Below are 20,549 nucleotides of genomic sequence, written 5' to 3'. Positions count from 1 at the left end.
CTCAAACATTTTACTGTTTTTTTTCAGGCAGGTGGCAAGACCCCCTCCGCAAAACCCTTGTATGCCAAGCTGTGGGCATTGATTAGTCGAATATACGTATATTCACAGCGAAAATATGGCTATACGTACACACGATACATACAGTAAAAAGCCTCAGGCACTGTGTTAGATGTGTTTTCAACGTTATATATGCGTTTATTAATGTCGTCGATTTTACGGTTGCAATTCGACGTTGATTATACGTCGAGGCGACGTATATTCCCGTATAGCCGTATTTTCGCCGTGAATATACTGTATTCGACGAATCAATGCCCACTGGGTAAACTCTTGAGCAAACTCTGAACCAGCTCTAAGGAAACTAATCCAATTAGACGTTACTTTGACTCATCTTTTTACGCTCAGTGCTGGATTGCTCAAACTCCAGCTAGGGTTAGGGTTAGCATTCCCACGCTACTTAGACACTTTGTTTACGCTCAGTGCTGAATTTTGGGAACTTCAGGACGAGTGGGAATTTTCTCCTATCTGTCAATTCTGTTTTGTTTTGGAGACTCTTGGCTGCCTATGTTGTACAGTGCAGCGTGAAGGAAACATTTTCCAAAACTGTGTCAGCTCAAAAGTTGTAAGAAAACCTCTCCAGCTGCTTTAACTCTCTTCATTTTTGTCATTTAATGTGACACTCGATGTATAACTGGAGCCTCACATATGCAAATGGTGAGGCTCCAGTTCGACACCCAGTTCGACACCACTTTACAGTATATGACAAAAGCATGGCAGACTGTGCCGGACCGGCAGATAACTTCTGCTTATTTTTACCATATTAAACATTGGAAATCCAACCACTTGCATTTGTGACACTTGATTTTGGCTCCACCTAAGACACTCTTAAATCTTCAAACACTTTTCTCTTCTCCCGCAACACTCTTGTCTGTCGGCACTATGTGGCTGCGTTGCATGACAACCCATCTCACCACGGAAAGGAACCTAACAGCTTTGGTAAGAGAGGAGAAAAGGACCTGGGCTGTACGGGGCTCAAACCCGTGACCTTGGCATTATTAGCACCACGCTCTAACCAGCTGAGCTAACCGGCCTCACGACATCGATCCTCTCTGTGCTGCAAAAAATCGATCTCAGGGAATTTCTTTTGCCCTCCTTTGAATAGAAAGCCGTGTAATTCAGTGTACGGGCTTTCTCGTGCAGTTTCATGGTTCTTGTAACCCAAATCCTACACTGGCCTGAAGTGCCCCCCCATTTCACAGCATTTTTCAGCTGATTTAAAATGTACCTAAAGGAGAAGCATTATTGAAGACCATCAATTACCAAGAGCTTTTGTCAAAGGTTTTGGTGGTCATTTTTAATGACCACAGAGCGCTGTGACCTCGGTTTTACATCTCATCCAAAAGACAGCGCCCTTTTACAACACAGCATCTCCGTCACTATACTGGGGCATTGGGACCCGCACAGACCTCAGGGTGAGTGCCCCCCCGCCGGCACCATTAACACCGCTTCCAGCTGGAAGCTTTGTTTTTCCCTGTAGCTCACCCTCATTCGGGTACTGACCTGGCTCGCACCTACTTAGCTTCAGTGGGTTTGCAGTTGCGAGTTGCAAGGGGATGCAAGTGATGGAGCTGCTCGCTGCAAAAGCCACTGCATTGGCCGGGAATCGAACCCGAGCCTCCCACGTGGCAGGCAAGAAGTCTACCACTGAACCACCAATGCTCAGTGTCTGGGCCTTCAAAAAAGACGGTTTTTTGGTGCTCTGTGCAAAACGCGTCGACATCTGCTTCCAGATGCAAAATGTCATTCGCGGACGCTGAAGAACTTATTTCCAAGGCAGCGGGTACAAGCGATTGGGCGTTTTAAAACCACCAGGAACAGCAAGGAGGCGCGCTTCTTTGCTTGCGCCGGAACACACCGACTGGAGGCGGACAACGTAGTCGGCAGGATTCGAACCTGCGCGGGGAGACCCCAATGGATTTCTAGTCCATCGCCTTAACCACTCGGCCACGACTACAGCAAGCCCCGCCGCCGCTGCGTTCTTGCTACAATCTTACCTGGATCGCGAGGCGCCGGCGGAAGCCTATTTCAAAGTCGTTCTCCGTTTCAAAAAAACATTTCCAAAATACAAGCCTTGCAGACAGACACGCCTCAGAGGACTTAAGGGTGGCTTCATGTCGGAATGATAAAGTCTCCCCGTCCGGACATGAAAATGCCACTTTGTTACACACAAAAAAAGAATCAACAACAGAGAAATGCCCACAAGCATTTCAAAAGCCGCACCACGCCGCATTTGAAATAGCTCTTACATTAGTGGTAGACGCAGGAATCGCCTTTTTATTTACGCTCTTACCAACGCGATGGAAAGCAAAACAAAGCAAAGCAGAGCAAAACAAAACGAACAAACGAAAACCCTCACGTCCCGCACTTGCATATAACGCTGTTACGTGCCCAAGCGGTATTGTACGTCATCCTAGCACTGCACCCCGAGGCGTACGGCATATGGGAACGAACACACGCCACGAATCGTCTCGAATCGCTCCCTACAGCTGTAAGGCGCCTTAAAGCATGCACCCCCAATTTTCTTCTTTGCGCATCTGTGAAAGGTAAACTCTTGAGCAAACTCTGAACCACCTCTAAGGAAACTAATCCGATTAGACGTTACTTTGACTCATCCTTTAAGGGACCTTTCTTAATTGGAGAAATCAATTATTTCAAATGAATTCTGTATGCGTTAAAAGACAGCTATACACAGAAAACATGCAGGACACTGCTCATGATGTTTCCCGAGCCGAAACAGTGTGTTTTTCCAAGCCATCTGACAAAGCCCGCCCACTGAAAACTGCAGCAGATAGTGTAAAGACGTTCAACTTTGTAACTACTGCACGCACAGGAAGCAGAATAAATTCCTCTTTTCAAACTGTCAAAGGTTTGCTTTGCGAACGCTGCAGGACATCGCACAATCTCTTTTGAACGGGGACAAACGATTTCTTATGAGGCGCACTAAGTACAGACGTTTAAAAAGCTCCACTCATGCCGACGATGCAGCATGAAGAAGCGCAACCTAACGTTTGCATTCCTAGCACTGTTGCAACCTAGCACTGTTGCATTCCGCCTATCAGTAGCTAAGAGAATATAACTTAAGGCTCTTGTTAATGCTGTTTCAGAAACCAGACTGAAATTTCTCAAGTATATTATTTGAATCCAGATACGATTGACGTTGGGCAACAACTATTCTCTCAAGACTTTAAGATTGAAATGGGACCTTTGAGACAGGCCTGTAGTTGTTAAGAACTTGTGGATCCAAATTTGACTTCTTAAGGAGCGGTCTAACAACCGCTACCTTAAATTGATCAGGTACAACGCCTGACGCAAGCGATGTATTCATCATACTAATTATAGGTCCTGCCAGTCCTTCGAGGGAATCTTTGACTAGCTGAGTGGGGATGGGATCTAGCGAACAGGTGGTTGACTTTGTCTTACGTCTGTGTTCATGAGTCCACCATAAGAAGAAATCTGAACAGGAGTGGTGATCATGCGAGGTCACCACGGAGGAAACCACTGCTCTCCCCCCAAAAAAAAACACCACTGCCCCTCTCAAGTTTGCTAAAGACCACATGGATGTTCCACAGCAACTCCTGGAACAATGTTCTGTGGACAGACGTGACAAAAGTTGAACTTGTTGGTAAATGTGCACAGCATTATGTTTGGAGATAACAAAACTCTGCATACCAACTCCAAAACCTCATCCCACCTGGGAAGCATGGCGGATGCTGTACGGCTTGCAATCATTGAGGGACCGATGAATTCCAAGATGTATTTGGAAATTCTACAGCAGAATGTCAGGGTGTCTGCCTGTGATCTAAAACTCGAAAGACGCTGGGTCATGCAACATGACAAAAATAAAGGAGTACATCAACAACAGAGTGGCTGAAACAGAAGAAATTCCGTATTTTGGGATGGCCAAGTAAGAGTCCTGACCCCAATCCCATTGAAGTGCTGTGGCGTGATCTGAAGCAGGCCGTTCAGCGCAAGACATCCCAAAAATATACATGAACTGAAACAGTTTTGCATAGAGGAATAGGCCAAAATACCTCCTAACCGCTGCTCAGGTCTGACCAGCCGCTACAGAAAGTGGGGGTTGAGGTTTTTGTCAATAAAGGAGGTTCCACTAGCTCCTTAATATAAGGGTTCACGTACTTTTTCCATCAATGACCTTGATTGTTTAAACCATTTGGTCAATAAAGAAACAGCAATGTCAAATGTTGGGCGTGTGTTGTTTGTGAAATCAGACTCTCTTTATTAATTATTATGACTTAGATAAAGATAAGATCACATGTTAGGAGCCATTCATGCAGAAATCCACATCATTCCGAAGGGCTGTTTACAAAAGTTTTTCTCCCAACTGTATGTGAGAGAAAAGCAGAGACGCTCACTGAGTAAGGTGGGGTTGCAGCTTCACAAATCACAAGGACATTTGTACACTCAAAAAGGGACAGGAGCACCCCAGATGGGACTCAAACCCACAATCCCTGGCTTAGGAGGCCAGTGCCTTATCCATTAGGCCACTGCGGCACACTGAGTGGGGTCGATCACGCTGATGAAGAGCCAGTTTTTTTTTTCCTTTGCTTTTTCAAAGGGATCCCCAAAATTAGGGAAGTTAGGCAGCAGAAGGTTTACTGTGACCTGAGAAGGACCGGCATCCAATCACGGTAGTACACACACACACGCTCTCACTCATCTGAGCTACACGGCTACCAAGATGATCTCAGGTGCGCCGAGCTGGTACGGAACATATTGAACTGATCGACGGCGAATTGTCTCTCAGACAGGCTTTTTACCTCTGAGTTCCCTGACTAACAGTGATCAGCTAGGTAGTGAAACAGTCAGCTGCTTCTAAACCTTAAACAGCTGCATCTCGGCGCTTCCACGGAGAGATGATTTGAAAGCCGAACATCGCCCATTGGGAACACCTTACTATCACTAGTTTAAGAGACTCTTAAGGTCTTGCAGAGGTGCCTGTCTAATAGCATGCGCTTTGCAAGCTATAGGTGTTTAGGCTGAGGCAGAATGCCTGTTAACAAAATGTTTTTCTAAAGGGGCCTCGCACTCTTTTCCAAGCAATGGTCACCATCCCCACCGAGTGTCACAATGTAGTCATGTCCTAGGACATCACCTGTTAGTCTCCATTTGTCTGCCACCAACACTTTAGGTTACGGGGTCACAACTGCACCCCAAAGACCAGAGGAGCCGTTGGCGTTCTGGCGGCGCAGATTGGGCTGAAGGTGGGGCGCTTGAATCTCGCTGTTGGAGGCCGTCTGAAACTGACCCAAGCCTTTCCCTTTGAATTAAATGTAAATAAGAAATGAACCCCAGATGCACATGGAATCAATCACGTGTTTCCTTTGAGCCGTTGCAGAGACTGCTGCAGAGTTTACCTTGCACAGATGCGCAAAGATTAATGATGGGGGTGCACGCTTCCAGGCGTCTTACAACTGTAGGGACTGATTAGAGACAATTCGTAGCTTGTGCTCATTTCCCTCTATTCCCCGTGTTGCAGTGGTAGGATGACGTAAATTCCTGCTTCGACACGTAACGGGATTATAATCAAGTGCAGTAGCTGAGGGCTTTAGTTTTGTTTCGTTTTCCATGGCGTTCGTAGGCGCGCAAATCAAAGGCAATTCCTGCGTCTAACACGAATGTAAATGCTTTTGAAAGTGCAGTGTGGTGCAGCTTGTAAAATCCTTGTCCACATTTTTGGTTTGTTGATGTTTTTTCTGTCTGCCAAAGTTGCATTTTGACATCCGGACTGGGGGACTTTATCATTTGAACGTGAAGCCAGCCTTAAACCCTCTGAGGCGTGTCTGTCTGCCGGCACGAATCTTGTGAAAGGTATTTTTTTTAACGGAGAGCAACTTTAAAAAGGTTTCCGCAGCCAAATCGCAGTCCGTGTTTGATTATAGGAGGAATGCGGCGGCGGCGAGCTCGCATTTGTCGTGCTCGAGTGGTTAAGGCGATGGGCTCGAAATGCGTTGGGGCTTCCCCGCGCAGGTTCGAAACCTGCCGACTCCGGCGTCTGCCGCACGTCGCCTTGTGCCTGCGCGGCAGAGGCGAAGTGCCGCTTTTCCTTTCCTGGTACTATAACAACGCGAAATCGCTTGGACCCGCTGCCATGGAAATCAATTCTTCAGATAACTACACATTTTGCGATCGCACCTCTGGTGCTCTACTTATGCCTTTGAAAACCTAATGAATAAAGCTGAAAGAACCGACACGATATGTAGGTGCCGGTAAAGCACGCAGTAAAGAACTGTTAACAGCAAGGGTTTCAGTGGGTTAACTGAGGAGAAGGCGTGATCGCTAATTGTTGACTTTTTATTTGGTGTTAGAAACACTGTTACTGTGCATGACGTGCAACAAATGTAGCCACAGAAATTGCATCACGCTTTCATGTATGCTATTGCAGACACCAACGTTGCCTAGATAGAAAACCGAAATAGCCGTGGGTTTGCTTGCTGGTCTGAAGGATCTCTCTTCGAATCTCTATCATTTGTCAATGGAAGTAAAAGGCGCTGCAATCTCATACGTTCAGAATCAAACCCGCAGCTGTTGTTCGACTTTACTTCTTGACTAATTACAACTGAGTGTCGCATGAGCAGTTACATAAACTTGTCTGGTATATTTGAACACAAATGCCGTTCTTCAATTAAAACTAACAGTACATTGTCAGGGACATTCAGTTCTATACAAACAAGAGAATATTTCTACCGTTCATGTGGACTACGTGTTGACTTACTGATCGGAATAATTGAAAGGTTCGGGCTCATAGCCGATGCAGTGCGTGCTAATTAGAACAGCAACGCTGAGCCCAGGTGTTTTTCTAAAGCTGTCAGGTGCAGTTCATTTACATGAAGGAAATCTCTTACTGGGTACGATTACAATGCAGTAAGTAGCACAGACTACTTAGGGAGCAGCCCGATGCGTTTAAAAACAACCCGAGCCAGGCAGGAGTCGAACCTGCAATCTCCTGATCCGTAGTCAGACGCGTTATCCATTGCGCCACTGGCCCTGGTGTGACACTGCAGGACTGTAACCCAGTGAGATCAGCACTGCAACTAGTAAAATATTACCCCCGGTCCATTCTTTTCCAAAAGTGAGAAACACCTGTTTTCTACATTTTGTCTGTTTTAAAACCATATCTCTTTAAACCAAACCAAGAGTTTGTCTTTTGCACTGATATTCTGATTCATTTCGATTTCAAAGAAAAAAAAACATTATCTTCCAAAGCATCATAAAATTTTCCATTCTTCCAGACTCTACTTCTCTCTTGTAGTAGTATAGCAGACCTTTCCAGGTGAGCAGATCACAGAGTCCGAAATGAGCTTCCTCCATCAAGCAAAGTACCTGAACATGACTCTGTCTTCATAAAAGCGCCCCTGTAATAAAGAAATTAAATCCGAAATCAAGAGGGCAGTTGCCTACTGAAGTTCAAGAAGTCATCAATTTTAACCTAGCAACACATTAAAGGCTGCATCTATACAAGTACGATTCTAGAAATGCTCACCAGATTACGTTTTAAGAAGGAACTGCGCCTCAGGTTCCGCCGAGATCTTAACTTGGATGGCAGGATTCAGAGTCCGGAGTGCGGACTGATGGCGCACGGAGGGTCCACATACTGTGGATCCCTCAGTTTTCTTCCGCGTGTTTAAACCGCCAGCGTGTGACTCCCCTGTCCCCGTGACCTCATTGCTCTGCTCTCGCCTCTGTGCAGCTGAGCCCGACTCATGGTAAAGTGGAAAAAAATATGCCCTCATCGTGGGATTTACTCTGGATCGAGGATAGATGTCACCTTTTTATCGTTGAACAGGATGTATGTGATGTGGCGACTAGGTTCAATTTTGTATCCTTTTAAAAGATTAAGGACTGGGGTGAGCGTGATTTACCACCCTTTCAGCTAAGAACCCGACATGAGCACCGTTTAAGCTGCATAGACTCGGTCGTTTAACTCTTCTCCATTAGCAGGGTTAAGGTTAAAGAAAAAAAACATTGCTGACTTCTTTTTTTTTGCCAGCCGCTAGCGCTGATTAGCAATGTTTGTATTTCATGTTTTGCAAGTTCCATCCATTTTAAGAAAAACAAGTCGCGTTAAAGACAGGAAACTTGCATTTAATTAAGTCTAGCCGTAGGCGGTTGTCTGTAAGGACCAGTTCTGTTCGAGAAGACAGAACAAAGAAGGCACCACTGGGATTCGGACTCAGGATCTCCTGTTTAAGAGACAAGCGCTTTAACCAACTAAGCAATGGCTCCCCGGTAGTGTTGTCCTTTTGCAGCCACTTGGACACACCACTCAGACACATCTGCATTCGGTGTGTGCTCCGCCTGCTCGCTGAGCAAGTTGCCACCTTTACATACAATAGCAACATCGACACCAAGAGAAAGGATGACAAATGGCTTTTATCTGGAACTTTTCATGTCCAAGGAGCTCAATGTGCTTTCTGTGTACAACAGGGCCACTGAACTCCACACTGGCCACTGAACCACAGTAGTGGCTTGCTGGCTTGACATCTCCCAAGGAAAATGTTGAAATCGCATGTGGAACAGGAAAATGACCCTCGAGTATGTGGGAAAAAAAAGAAAAAGATCAACTGGAGTGCGCCAACCCATGTCAGGACAGCCCAGTTTTGTTGACGAGGTGGCCGAGTGGTTAAGGCGATGGACTGCTAATCCATTGTGCTCTGCACACATGGGGTCGAATCCCATCCTTGTCACTCTCCATGTCTGACATGTGTGCCCGTGTGCCTTTGGCCCTCCTGTTGTTTGCTCCAGTACTAGAGCCGTACATTTCCTAGCGGTGGCTGAACATGGTATAGTAGGCTAACGTTGGTATCGAGCAGTGGTAGTAACAGTATTTACGTGCCGCTGCTGCCAAGTGGCTCTGGGTTGAGACCGCGTTTTCACTTACTTGCAGCACAAACGGAGAAAGCGATTTTTGACAGTCTCTCGAGAGACTGCGCTAGGTGTTTAGGGATAGACTTTGTCAGTTCCCCCTGGGATGATGGCCTCTCAAATAGTTTGTGATTCCTCTAGATGTTTATACAGTAGAAGCCTGCTTCGTGGCTTAAATCCAAGCTAAGGAAACGAGTTAGAGGTCTGATGCAGAACTGCGAATTCAATGAAGGGGAACACTACAGTACATTGCACTGTATGTGTGAGGAAAGCTGCCCCCTTCTGTTCCTTGTCGACCAAACAGAGGACTGTAAAGGATACCGCCAAGAAACTTTAGGATGCTGGTTGGAATCCAGCTCCAAAGAAGCCCCTTTGGGTGTTATGTAATCAAAAAGTAAGAACAGAGAATCTCCCTTTGATCAAAAGCGCAACAGAACTGTTTTCCGTGGAGCAGGTTTCAGACCCGTAGACCTGTTTTATTTGTAGGGCAGGGCGCATTCCCAAACGCGAATCTCCTGTTTTAGAAATGCTTTGGGCGGCGTGAAGTGAAAATAAGAAGTGGGCTCCAGATGCACATGGAAGCAATCAAGTGTTTCATCCGAGCTGTTTCAAAGACTGCTCAACAGCTTTCCTTTTACAGAGGCCCAACGATTAATGATGGGGGTGCACCCTTCAATGTGCCTTACGACTCTAGGGAGTGATTGAGACGATTCGTAGCGTGTGTTCATTTCCCTCTATTCCCCATGTTGCAGTGGTAAGATGACGTATATTCCTGCTTCGACACGTAACGGCATTATAATCAAGTACAGGAGCTGAGGGCTTTTGTTTTGTTTCGTTTTCTATGGCGTTCGTAAGCGCGCAAAACAAAGACAATTCCTGCGTCTAACACGAATGTAAATGCTTTTGAAAGTGCAGTGTGGTGCAGCTTGTAAAATCCTTGTCCACATTTGTGGTTTGTTGATGTTTTTTCTGTCTGCCAAAGTTGCATTTTGACATCCGGACGGGGAGACTTTATCATTTGAACGTGAAGCCAGCCTTAAACCCTCTGAGGCGTGTCTGTCTGCCGGCATGTATCTTGTGAAAGGTATTTTTTTTTTAACGGAGAGCGACTTTAATAAAGTTTCCGCAGCCACCTCACACTCCGTGTTAGATTATAGGAGGAATGCGGCGGCGGCGAGCTCGCTGTAGTCGTGGCCGAGTAGTTAAGGCGATGGATTTGAAATCCATTGGGGACTCCCCGCTCAGGTTCGAATCCTGCCGACTACGGCGTCTGCCGCACGTCACCTTGTGCCTGTGCGGCAAAGGCGAAGTGCCGCTTCTCCTTTCCTGGTACTATAAAAATGCTACATCGCTTGGTCCTGCTTCCATGGAAAGCAGTTCTTCAGGTAATTCTACTCTCTTACCAAAGCTGTTAGGTTCCTTTCCGTGGTGAGATGGGTTGTCATGCAACGCTGCCACATAGTGCTGTAGCGGCAATGCTTGTTAATAAGACAGAATTAAGCGTTGGTATGCTCCTAAAAGAGGCCCCATCTCACCCTCCATCTCTGTGGTGCAGCCACAGAGAAATAATTCATGCGAGCTGATTTAAGAGTGTTTTCTTGTGATAAGAAGCAAGCTCCCAGACGGGGATGCAATTAGCTGAGCCTGGCTATCATGATCAATGGTCATCCATTGGCGCCTATCAGTCTAGGGAGTGCCGAATGGACATCTGGACTGCATTCCTAAGTGTCAAGAGTAAGTGACTTATATCTCACCTTGACCAACCAATCAGGGACTGGCAGGGCGTGGTAATACCACGTGGGTCTCCAATGCCCGCCAAACTCTCAACCAATCAGCACACATCTGGGTCTTGATCAAAAAGGGAGCGCAAGCTCAGTTCTGGGCTCTCCTTGGCCATTTTCGCGCATCCTCAGAGACAATCACGTGACATCTGCCGTTGTCTGCAAAAGGACTTGGACTTTGTTCAAAGCGCGAGGCCGAGGATCCCGTACGTACTCAGAATTCTACCAACGTGAATGCTCCGCTTGATCAACGGCAGCCTACAGTTGGACCCTCGTCGACAACCTGAATAGCTTATTCAGAAGCAGCGCTGGACCGGGAACGAACCAGTTTCTTCCCAGGCAAAAGAGTGACTTGTGAGGACTCGCGGTCACACTCTGTGCATAGAGACTTTCTACTAGCCAGCCGGACTGCTGGTAGATCCCCTCGGAGCAACGACTGCCCTGCGCGCCGCAGTTAGATTCCTCCGCCCGTCCTACTCCGAGCTGCACCTTGACTGGCTGGCCGGTAGCCAGAGGACGCCGACACAACGCCCATTGGACAACCGCTGGAACAGAGGCTGCAACATAGCCTGTCAGCTGGTTTGGTGTTCGTGCCGGGAAACTCCAAATCCAAACACAATGGATAAGTAAACCCCATGTTCTACATTGCGTCTCGAGAATTTAATTGTACCTCAACACAAGTTGTTATCAATTTAATTCATGAGTAATGTATTTACTTCCGAGTTTAGAGTAACAGTGGGTAATAACACTGATTAGCGATTTGGTAACCGAACGATATATTGACATATATTCTCTGTTGTGTATCTCTTTGTGTTTGCATCTCTTCGAGATTATATACCTTGTATATTGATAACCCTCACCGTAAGGTCTGCCTCTCGTATCCAGGCAGACTAGTATATGTTTGGTGCACAGTTATATTAATAAATGTATCCCGTGTATTGAACCCGTGTGTGTGCGTTGTTAGTTGTTCTGACGATTGATTTTCTAAAAGCCCCAACGAACAACCTCGTGATTACTGCTACAATTAATAATTGTCTCAGTAAACCCATCAAAACCTCTACAGTGCCGACAGACAAGTGTGTTGCGAGAGAAGAGAAAAGTGTTTGAAGATTTAAGAGTGTCTTAGGTGGAGCCAAAATCAAGTGTCACAAATGCAAGTGGAAAGATTTCCAATGTTTAATATGGTCAAAATAAGTGGAAGTTACCAGCTGGTCCGGCACAGTCTGCCATGCTTTTGTCATATACTGTAAAGTGGTGTGGAACTGGGTGTCGAACTGGAGCCTCACCATTTGCATATGTGAGGCTCCAGTTATACATCGAGTGTCACATTAAATGACAAAAATGAAGAGAGTTAAAGCACCTGGAGAGGTTTTCTTACAACTTTTGAGCTGACACAGTTTTGGAAAATGTTTCCTTCACGCTGCACTGAACAACATAGGCAGCCAAGAGCCTTTTACTAAAGATTTCCATGGAGAGGAGCATGAATGAGTTCCATACAATTTTTGTGCTTCCCTGCCTTCGGGTGGGGCGCAGCTGGGCTGGTCAAAGAGAGAAAACAAAATCGCTCACAATCGCTCTTATTATGGCGACTGTGGCCGTCTGCTCTGTGAGTCCTCGGTCTCCGCCTATCTGATTGGCGCTCTTTTCTTTGGGGGGCGGGAAGTGTCCGGCCGAAAATATGAAGCGTTACAGCAACGACATGCCATGAGACGATTGATAACGATTTCCATAGGATCCCCGCGGTTGCCTGGCAACCGTCAGCTTTGCGCAGTGGCAGTATCGTAGCCTGTGAGGTATAGCCGAGGCGCGATTATTGCTAGTTGAAAACTTTTCCCAATACCCCGCTTCCGCCGGTTTGCAATACAATCGGCGAAAACAATTTTCGACAGTCTCGTCAGAGACTGAGCAAGGTGTTTAAAGACAGATTTTGTCATTGTAACATCATGGTAGAAAGAAACAAGCTTCTTACGTCTCAACAGAAACGCTCTATAGCTCTTTCAGCGTTATGCAGAGAACAGCGTCTGTCGAGATCACTTTTGAGTCAGCGCGAAACGCCGTGTGCTGTCAGTTTGATTTCATATTGCTCGTAGGGCGCCCGGCTTTTGTCTGTCAAACGTTAGGTTGCGCTTCTTCATGCTGCATCGTCGGCATGAGTGGAGCTTTTTAATTGTCTGTACTTGTCTTACTGCGCCCCATAAGAAATCGTTTGTCCCCGTTCAAAAGAGATTGTGCGATGTCCTGCAGCGTTCGCAAAGCAAACCTTTGACAGTTTGAAAAGAGGAATTTATTCTGCTTCCTGTGCGTGCAGTAGTTACAAAGTTGAACGTCTTTACACGATCTGCTGCAGTTTTCAGTGGGCGGGCTTTGTCAGATGGCTTGTAAAAACGCACTGTGTTTCGGCTCGGGAAACATCATGAGCAGTGTCCTGCATGTTTTCTGTGTATAGCTGTCTTTTAACGCATACAGAATTCATTCGAAATCATTGATTTCTCCAATTAACAAGGGACCTCCCTTTTTGAACCTGCGAGAAGCATTCTTTCAATGTAACAGATTTACTCCGAGGAAAGGCAGCATGACATTGAGAGTAGCTCAAGCTTTCAGCACCCGTATCGGGCTGCGTGTATGCAGACACCGCTCAGAATCCCCTGTAAGATTCTCCCTCACTTCCGTTGTGCAGTGCTTTACCTCTTTCAAAAGGCTTCACTTTCCTAGTCACATTCCAAGGCTCATCGAACCCGGGCTGTTTCCTCCAGCGGTATAGTATTGCAGTGAGACAGCACGATGCCTGCAAGACTATGTCACGCTAAACGCCACAAATTGTGTTTGTCCGTTCGTGTCAATCGTCCTGCAGCCACGGGAAGTGGGACACAAACATGCTGCAATGCTTTCAGGACGTTAGGATTTGTTTATGCAACATCCGAGAAGAGTACTTGTGGCTTGAATGTGAACTGTACGTGCCCGCCCCCTTTCCTCTGTAGTGCATGAGTTCCTCCCGGCATGCCCTTCGTCATTGTTCTGTCATCTTGTATTTAAAGGGTTGTATTTCTGCTGCTGAAAATAAGCAACGGTTTTCTCACAACGCCCTTTGTTCCCGACGGAGCCCTTGTCTGTCATGAAATTCTTCAAAACCTCAAGCTAGAAGAAGAAGAAGACGACAAATATGAAGCGTTACCGCAACGACATGCCTTGAGACGATCGATAACGATTTCCATAGGATCCCCGCGGTTGCCTGGCAACCGTCAGCTTTGCGCAGTGGCAGTATCGTAGCCTGTGAGGTTTAGCCGAGGCGCAATTATTGCTAGTTGAAAACTTTTCCCAATACCCCGCTTCCGCCGGTTTGCAATACAATCGTCGAAAGCAATTTTTGACAGTCTCGTCAGTGCGTGACATAGTCTTGCAGGCATCGTGCTGTCTAACTGCAATACTATACCGCTGGAGGAAACAGCCCGGGTTCAATGAGCCTTGGAATGTGACTAGGAAAGTGAAGCCTTTTGAAAGAGGTAATGTCAACGCTTTTTTAACAGAGTACCAAAGAAGCGTCTTTTTTGAAGGCCTGGGCACTGAGCATTGTTGGTTCAGTGGTAGAATTCTCGCTTCTCACACGGGAGGCTCTGGTTCGATTCCCAGCCAAAGCAGTGGCTTTTGCAGCGAGCGGCTCCATCACTTGCATCCCCTTGCAACTCGCAACTGAAAACCCACTGAAGCTAAGCAGGTGTGAGCCAGGTCAGTACCCGGATGAGGGTGAGCTACAGGGAAAAACAAAGTTTCCAGCTGGAAGCGGTGTTAATGGTGCCGGCGGGGGGGCGCTCACCCTGAGGTCTGTGCGGGTCCCAATGCCCCAGCATAGTGACGGAGACGCTGTGTTGTAAAAGGGCGCTGTCTCTTGGATGAGATGTAAAACCGAGGTCACAGCGCTCTGTGGTCATTAAAAATGACCACCAAAACCTTTGACAAAAGCTCTTGGTAATTGATGGTCTTCAATAATGCTTCTCCTTTAGGTACATTTTAAATCAGCTGAAAAATGCTGTGAAATGGGGGGTCACTTCACGCCAGTGTAGGATTTGGGTTACAAGAACTATAAAACTGCACGAGAAAGCCCGTACACTGAATTACACGGCTTTCAATTCAAAGGAGGGCAAAAGAAATTCCCTGAGTCTGATTTTTTGCAGCACAGAGAGGATTGCTGTCGTGAGGCTGGTTAGCTCAGTTGGTTAGAGCTAATAACACCAAGGTTGTGGGTTCGAGTCCCGTACGGGCCAGGTCCTTTTCTCCTCTCTTACAAAAGCTGTTAGGTTCCTTTCCGTGGTGAGATGGGTTGTCATGCAACGCTGCTACATAATGCCGACAGACAATTAAATGACAAAAATGAAGAGAGTTAAAGCAGCTGGAAAGATTTTCTTACAACTTTTGAGCTGACACAGTTTTGGAAAATGTTTTCTTCACGCTGCACTGTACCACATAGGCAGCCAAGAGTCTCCAAAACAAAACAGAATTGACAGTCATATAATGTCCATTAACCCCGGTTTTAAACACAGCATCATGTCTGCCATCATAAGAATATGAGTCCAATATTTTAGAATATAGTCAGAAGGTCTTCTAACCTTACCTGTGGTGTCTTTAATCCCTATTGCTCAATGCATGGTGTACGTACTGCATACATGTGTCTTGAGAATGAGGAATGGGCCCCTGAGACATTTACCTGTTTCACAAATGATCGTATTTTACTAGAGATTCTGTTTGGGATTCAGATGTGCATTCGGACAGCAATTCCTTTCAAGAAATGATACGTTCTGGATGAGGTCAAAGGTGCTGGAACACTGTATTTAGGATGTATTTGCAGTGATTGTGTCTCCTGCTTCAACGCAGTGATATATAGATGTGCTCCTGTAATTTATTGGTACATGCCCAGGGCAGTAAGTTGTCTGAGGATTTATTTCCAGACGGCATAGAGCAGTGAAGCAGTGAAGTAGTGCAACACACTGGATCATTATATTATTAGAATCTATTCTACTTAAATTATTACATTATACACAACTTGAGCTCTCAGCACCGTACTGAGCCCAGGTGTTTTTCTAAAGCTGTCAGGTGCAGTTCATTCACATGAAGGAAATCTCTTACTGGGTACGATTACAATGCAGTAAGTAGCACAGACTACTTAGGGAGTAGGCTGATGTGTTTAAAAACAACCAGCGCCAGACAGGAGTCGAACCTCCAAACTCCTAATCCATAGTCAGACACATTATCCATTGCACCACTGGCCCTCGTGTGACACTGCAGGGCTGTAACCCAGTGAGCTTAGCACTGCAACTAGTAAAATATTACCCCCGGTCCATTCTTTTCCAAAAGTGAGAAGCACCTGTTTTCTACATTTTGTCTGTTTTAAAACCATATCTCTTTAAACCAAACCAAGAGTTTGTCTTTTGCACTGATATTCAGATTCATTTCGATTTCAAAGAAAAAAAAAACATTACCTTCCAAAGCATCATAAAATTGTCCCTTCCTCCAGACTCTACTTCTCTCTTGTAGTAGTACAGCAGACCTTTCCAGGTGAGAAGATCACAGAGTCCGAAATGAGCTTCCTCCATCAAGCAAAGTACCTGAACTTGACTCTGTCATCATAAAAGCGCCCCTGTAATAAAGAAATTAAATCCGAAATCAAGAGGGCAGTTGTCTACTGAAGTTCAAGAAGTCATAAATTTTAACCTAGCAACATATTAAAGGCTGCATCTATACAATTACGATTCTAGAAATGCTCACCAGATTACGTTTTAAGAAAGAACTGCACCTCAGGTTCCGCCGAGATCATAACTCGGATGGCAGGATTCAGAGTCTGGAGTGTGGAATGATGGCGCACGGAGGGTCCACATACTGTGGATCCCTCAGTGATCTTCCGCGTGTTCAAACCGCCAGCGTGTGACTCCCCTATCCCCCTGACCTCATTGCTCTGCTCTCGCCTCTGTGCAGCTGAGCCCGACTCATGGTAAAGTGGAAAAAAATATGCCCTCAACGTGAGATTTACTCTGGAGTGAGGATAGTTGTTACCTTCTTATCGTTGAAACGGATGTATGTGATGTGGCGACTAGGTTCTTCTCCATTAGCAGGCTTAAGGTTAAAGAAAAAAACATTACTGACTTCTTTTTTTTTTGCCAGCCGCGAGCGCTGATTAGCGAGGTTTGTATTTCATGTTTTGCAAGTTGCATCCATTTTAAGAAAAACAAGTCGTTCAAGACAGGAAATGAATACTTGCATTTAATTAAGTCTAGACGTATGCGGTTGTCCATAATGACCAGTTCTGTTCGAGAACACAGAACAAAAAAAGGCACCGCTGGGATTCGGACCCAGGATTTTCTGTTTACTAGACAGGCGCTTTAACCAACTAAGCCACGGCGCCCCGGGAGTGCTGTCCTTTTGCAGCCACTTGGACACGCCACTCAGACACATCTGCATTCGGTGTGTGCTCCGCCTGCTCGCTGAGCAGGTTGCCACCTTTACATACAATAGCAACATCGACACCAAGAGAAAGGATGACAAATGGCTTTTATCTGGAACTTTTCATGTCCAAGGAGCTCAATGTGCTTTCTGTGTACAACAGGGCCACTGAACTCCACACTGGCCACTGAACCACAGCAGTGGCTTGCTGGCTTGACATCTCCCAAGGAAAATGTTGAAATCGCATGTGGAACAGGAAAATGACCCTCGAGTATGAGGGAAAAAAAAGAAAAAGATCAACTGGAGTGCGCCAACCCATGTCAGGACAGCCCAGTTTCCTAGACGAGGTGGCCGAGTGGTTACTGTATGCTGAGTCTAAAGACAGTTTCACCCGTTTTCTGATTGCTCGGTTCTGTACCAGTGCAGACATGTCAAACAGTGAATGGCTGTACCTCTATTGTATCCGTGCTCAATGAATGAAATCGGTAACAAATGAATATATGTCTAGTTATACGAAAAACGAGTGGTTTATCGACTCATCTTCATTTGCAGATTTAGAGGCAGCTTCGATATTCGTTTTACAGACGGGTTTTTTTTTTTGAATATGGGTCACACACATGCCACAGCAACAAAACATCTCTAGAGATGAGGCTATAGATCACCTTTCCATCCTGCAGGTTTTCCTCCCAAAGCCTACGGCACCAACGGCGACCCCTGCTGGCCGGGAGAGCAAAAGCTTACAGCACCTGGTATTCCCAGGCAGTCTCCCATCCAAGTACTAACCAGGCCCGACGCTGCTTAGCTTCCGAGATCAGACGAGATCGGGCGTGTTCAGGGTGGTGTGGCCGTAAGCGAAAGCCTCGGCGCCTGACTCGCTACTTGAAGCTATGTGTGGCGGGGGTTCCGTGCCCCCCGAGCGGGACTGAAGGATCGTTCGTGTGCAACTCTTTGGAAAGGAGCTGCTTTCCAAATCGCATTGCGTGCCTGGATGTTGGCGAATGCGCTCCCTTGTGTTGGCTCGTCCCGCACTGGAGGAGGACAAACAATCTGCACGGAGGAGCACCAGGCAAGTCTTCACCAGACAAAAACCTCCAGTGCACAGCACTCTGGAAACATTTCGGGGCTTTCGCGTGTTTATTTCAGCACGTAAAGCGCACCGGTCCAACACGTCGGCCGGGCGCGCGGCGCCTCCGCCCTGTTGCTGCCCCTGCAGCTGCTTCACTTTTCCCTTTAGTTGCCATCGATTTTTTTGTAGTGCTATACATATACGATTGAGGTATCTTAGAGTTCTCCTTCGAAGACCCAGCACTCTCTTTTCTTTTCCCAGTGTTACTCATATCGGACTTTTTAAACCAAAAAAAAAATCGTTTTTTCTTTCAATTATAACTGAAGTTTAAACAACTAGTGTTAAGTCCTTATTTTTCTGTAGTCAAAAAAAGCAAAAATTAACATTCAGGTCATGAAAAACTCAAAAAAACTCCCCAACCACTAAACTTTACCTCCCACCTGAGCGCCATCTTGAACGCCCCTACCACCAGAGAATGCTCACGATTTCGGAAGCTGTCTCCGGGACGTGCTGATTCCACACATCCTGAATAAATCATGATATTGTTAGTTGCTGTAGCTAGACGTTCAAATGAGTTTCATGGCCAGATGGACTGTTTCCTCCAGCGGTATAATATTGCAGTGAGACAGCACGATGCCTGCAAGACTATGTCACGCTAAACGCCACAGATTGTGTTTGTCCGTTCGTGTCAGTCGTCCCGCAGCCACGGGAAGTGGGACACAAACATGCTGCAATGCTTTCAAGACGTTAGGATTTGTTTGTGCAACATCCAAGAAGAGTACTTGTGGCTTGAATGTGAACTGTACGTGCCCGCCCCCTTTCCTCTGTAGTGCATGAGTTCCTCCCGGCATGCCCTTCGTCATTGTTCTGTCATCTTGTATTTAAAGGGTTGTATTTCTGCTGCTGAAAATAAGCAACGGTTTTCTCACAACGCCCTTTGTTCCCAACGGAGCCCTTGTCTGTCATGAAATTCTTCAAAACCTCAAGCTAGAAGAAGAAGAAGACGACAAATATGAAGCGTTATAGCAACGACATGCCATGAGACGATCGATAACGATTTCCATAGGATCCCCGCGGTTGCCTGGCAACCGTCAGCTTTGCGCAGTGGCAGTATCGTAGCCTGTGAGGTTTAGCCGAGGCGCGATTATTGCTAGTTGAAAACTTTTCCCAATACCCCGCTTCCGCCGGTTTGCAATACAATCGGCGAAAGCAATTTTTGACAGTCTCATCAGAGACTGAGCAAGGTGTTTAAAGACAGATTTGGTCACGGTGATATCATGGTAGAAAGAAACGAGCTTGTTACGTGTCAACAGAAACGCTCTTTAGCTCTTTCAGCTTTATGCAGAGAACAGCGTCTGTCGAGATTACTTTTGTGTCAGCGCGAAACGCCGTGTGCTGTCAGTATGATTTCATATTGCTCATAGCGGCGCCTGGCTTTTGTCTGTCAAACGTTAGGTTGCGCTTCTTCATGCTGCATCGTCGGCATGAGTGGAGCATTTTAAACGTCTGTACTTACTGCGCCCCATAAGAAATCGTTTGTCCCCATTCAAAAGAGATTGTGCGATGTCCTGCAGCGTTCGCAAAGCAAACCTTTGACAGTTTGAAAAGAGGAATTTATTCTGCTTCCTGTGCGTGCAGTAGTTACAAAGTTGAACGTCTTTACATGATCTGCTGCAGTTTTCAGTGGGTGGGCTTTGTCAAATGGCTTGGAAAAACGCACTGTGTTTCGGCTCGGGAAACATCATGAGCAGTGTCCTGCATGTTTTCTGTGTATAGCTGTCTTTTAACGCATACAGAATTCATTCGAAATCATTGATTTCTCCAATTAACAAGGGTCCCTTTTTGAACCTGCCAGAAGCATTCTTTCAATGTAACAGATTTACTCCGGGGAAGGGCAGCATGACATTGAGAGTAGCTCAAGCTTTCAGCACCTTTATCTGACTGCATGTATGCAGACACTGCTCAGAATCCCCTGTAAGATTCTCCTTCAATTCCGTTTTGCAGTGCTTTAGCTCTTTCAAAAGGCTTCGCTTTGCTAGTCACAATCCAAGGCTCATGACAGCATTTGAAAACATTCGCAACTGCGTTGGCCGGGAATCGAACCTGGGTTAACTGCTTTGAAGGCAGCTATGCGCAACACTGGCTCGCTCCAGAATAAATCTCACGTCGAGGGCATATTTTTTTCCATTTTACCGTGAGTCGGGCTCAGCTGCACAGAGGAGAGAGCAGAGCAATGAGGTTACGGGGACAGGGGAGTCACACGCTGGCGGTTTGAATATGCGGAAGATCACTGAGGGATCCACAGTATATGGACCCTCCGTGCGCCATCAGTC

General features: G+C 46.3%; 8 non-coding genes across 8 annotated transcripts; 5 read left to right on the top strand and 3 right to left on the bottom strand.

Annotated features, from left to right (window-relative positions):
• Window positions 1-1,929: 1,929 nt before the first annotated feature.
• trnas-aga (transfer RNA serine (anticodon AGA)) lies at window positions 1,930-2,011 on the bottom strand. Its single transcript has one exon. It is a non-coding gene; the product is annotated as a tRNA-Ser (tRNA).
• A 4,979-nt stretch (window positions 2,012-6,990) lies between these two features.
• trnar-acg (transfer RNA arginine (anticodon ACG)) lies at window positions 6,991-7,063 on the bottom strand. Its single transcript has one exon. It is a non-coding gene; the product is annotated as a tRNA-Arg (tRNA).
• A 1,617-nt stretch (window positions 7,064-8,680) lies between these two features.
• Window positions 8,681-8,762, top strand: trnas-gcu (transfer RNA serine (anticodon GCU)). The gene has a single exon. It is a non-coding gene; the product is annotated as a tRNA-Ser (tRNA).
• Window positions 8,763-10,124: 1,362 nt separating this feature from the next.
• trnas-uga (transfer RNA serine (anticodon UGA)) lies at window positions 10,125-10,206 on the top strand. Its single transcript has one exon. It is a non-coding gene; the product is annotated as a tRNA-Ser (tRNA).
• A 2,274-nt stretch (window positions 10,207-12,480) lies between these two features.
• LOC148631898 (U4 spliceosomal RNA) lies at window positions 12,481-12,622 on the top strand. Its single transcript, XR_015934538.1, has one exon. It is a non-coding gene; the product is annotated as a U4 spliceosomal RNA (small nuclear RNA).
• Window positions 12,623-13,962: 1,340 nt separating this feature from the next.
• On the top strand, window positions 13,963-14,104 carry LOC148631897 (U4 spliceosomal RNA). Its single transcript, XR_015934543.1, has one exon. It is a non-coding gene; the product is annotated as a U4 spliceosomal RNA (small nuclear RNA).
• A 3,780-nt stretch (window positions 14,105-17,884) lies between these two features.
• On the bottom strand, window positions 17,885-18,003 carry LOC148631896 (5S ribosomal RNA). The gene has a single exon (XR_015934505.1). It is a non-coding gene; the product is annotated as a 5S ribosomal RNA (ribosomal RNA).
• A 1,306-nt stretch (window positions 18,004-19,309) lies between these two features.
• Window positions 19,310-19,451, top strand: LOC148631895 (U4 spliceosomal RNA). The gene has a single exon (XR_015934529.1). It is a non-coding gene; the product is annotated as a U4 spliceosomal RNA (small nuclear RNA).
• Window positions 19,452-20,549: the final 1,098 nt, after the last annotated feature.

Source organism: Lepisosteus platostomus, unplaced genomic scaffold, assembly GCF_059453375.1.
Source record: "Lepisosteus platostomus isolate fLepPlt1 unplaced genomic scaffold, fLepPlt1.hap1 Scaffold_72_H1, whole genome shotgun sequence".
Lineage (NCBI taxonomy): Eukaryota > Metazoa > Chordata > Actinopteri > Semionotiformes > Lepisosteidae > Lepisosteus > Lepisosteus platostomus.
The sequence above is the reverse complement of the archived record's forward strand: the minus strand, read 5'-3'. Positions and strand labels throughout refer to the sequence as shown.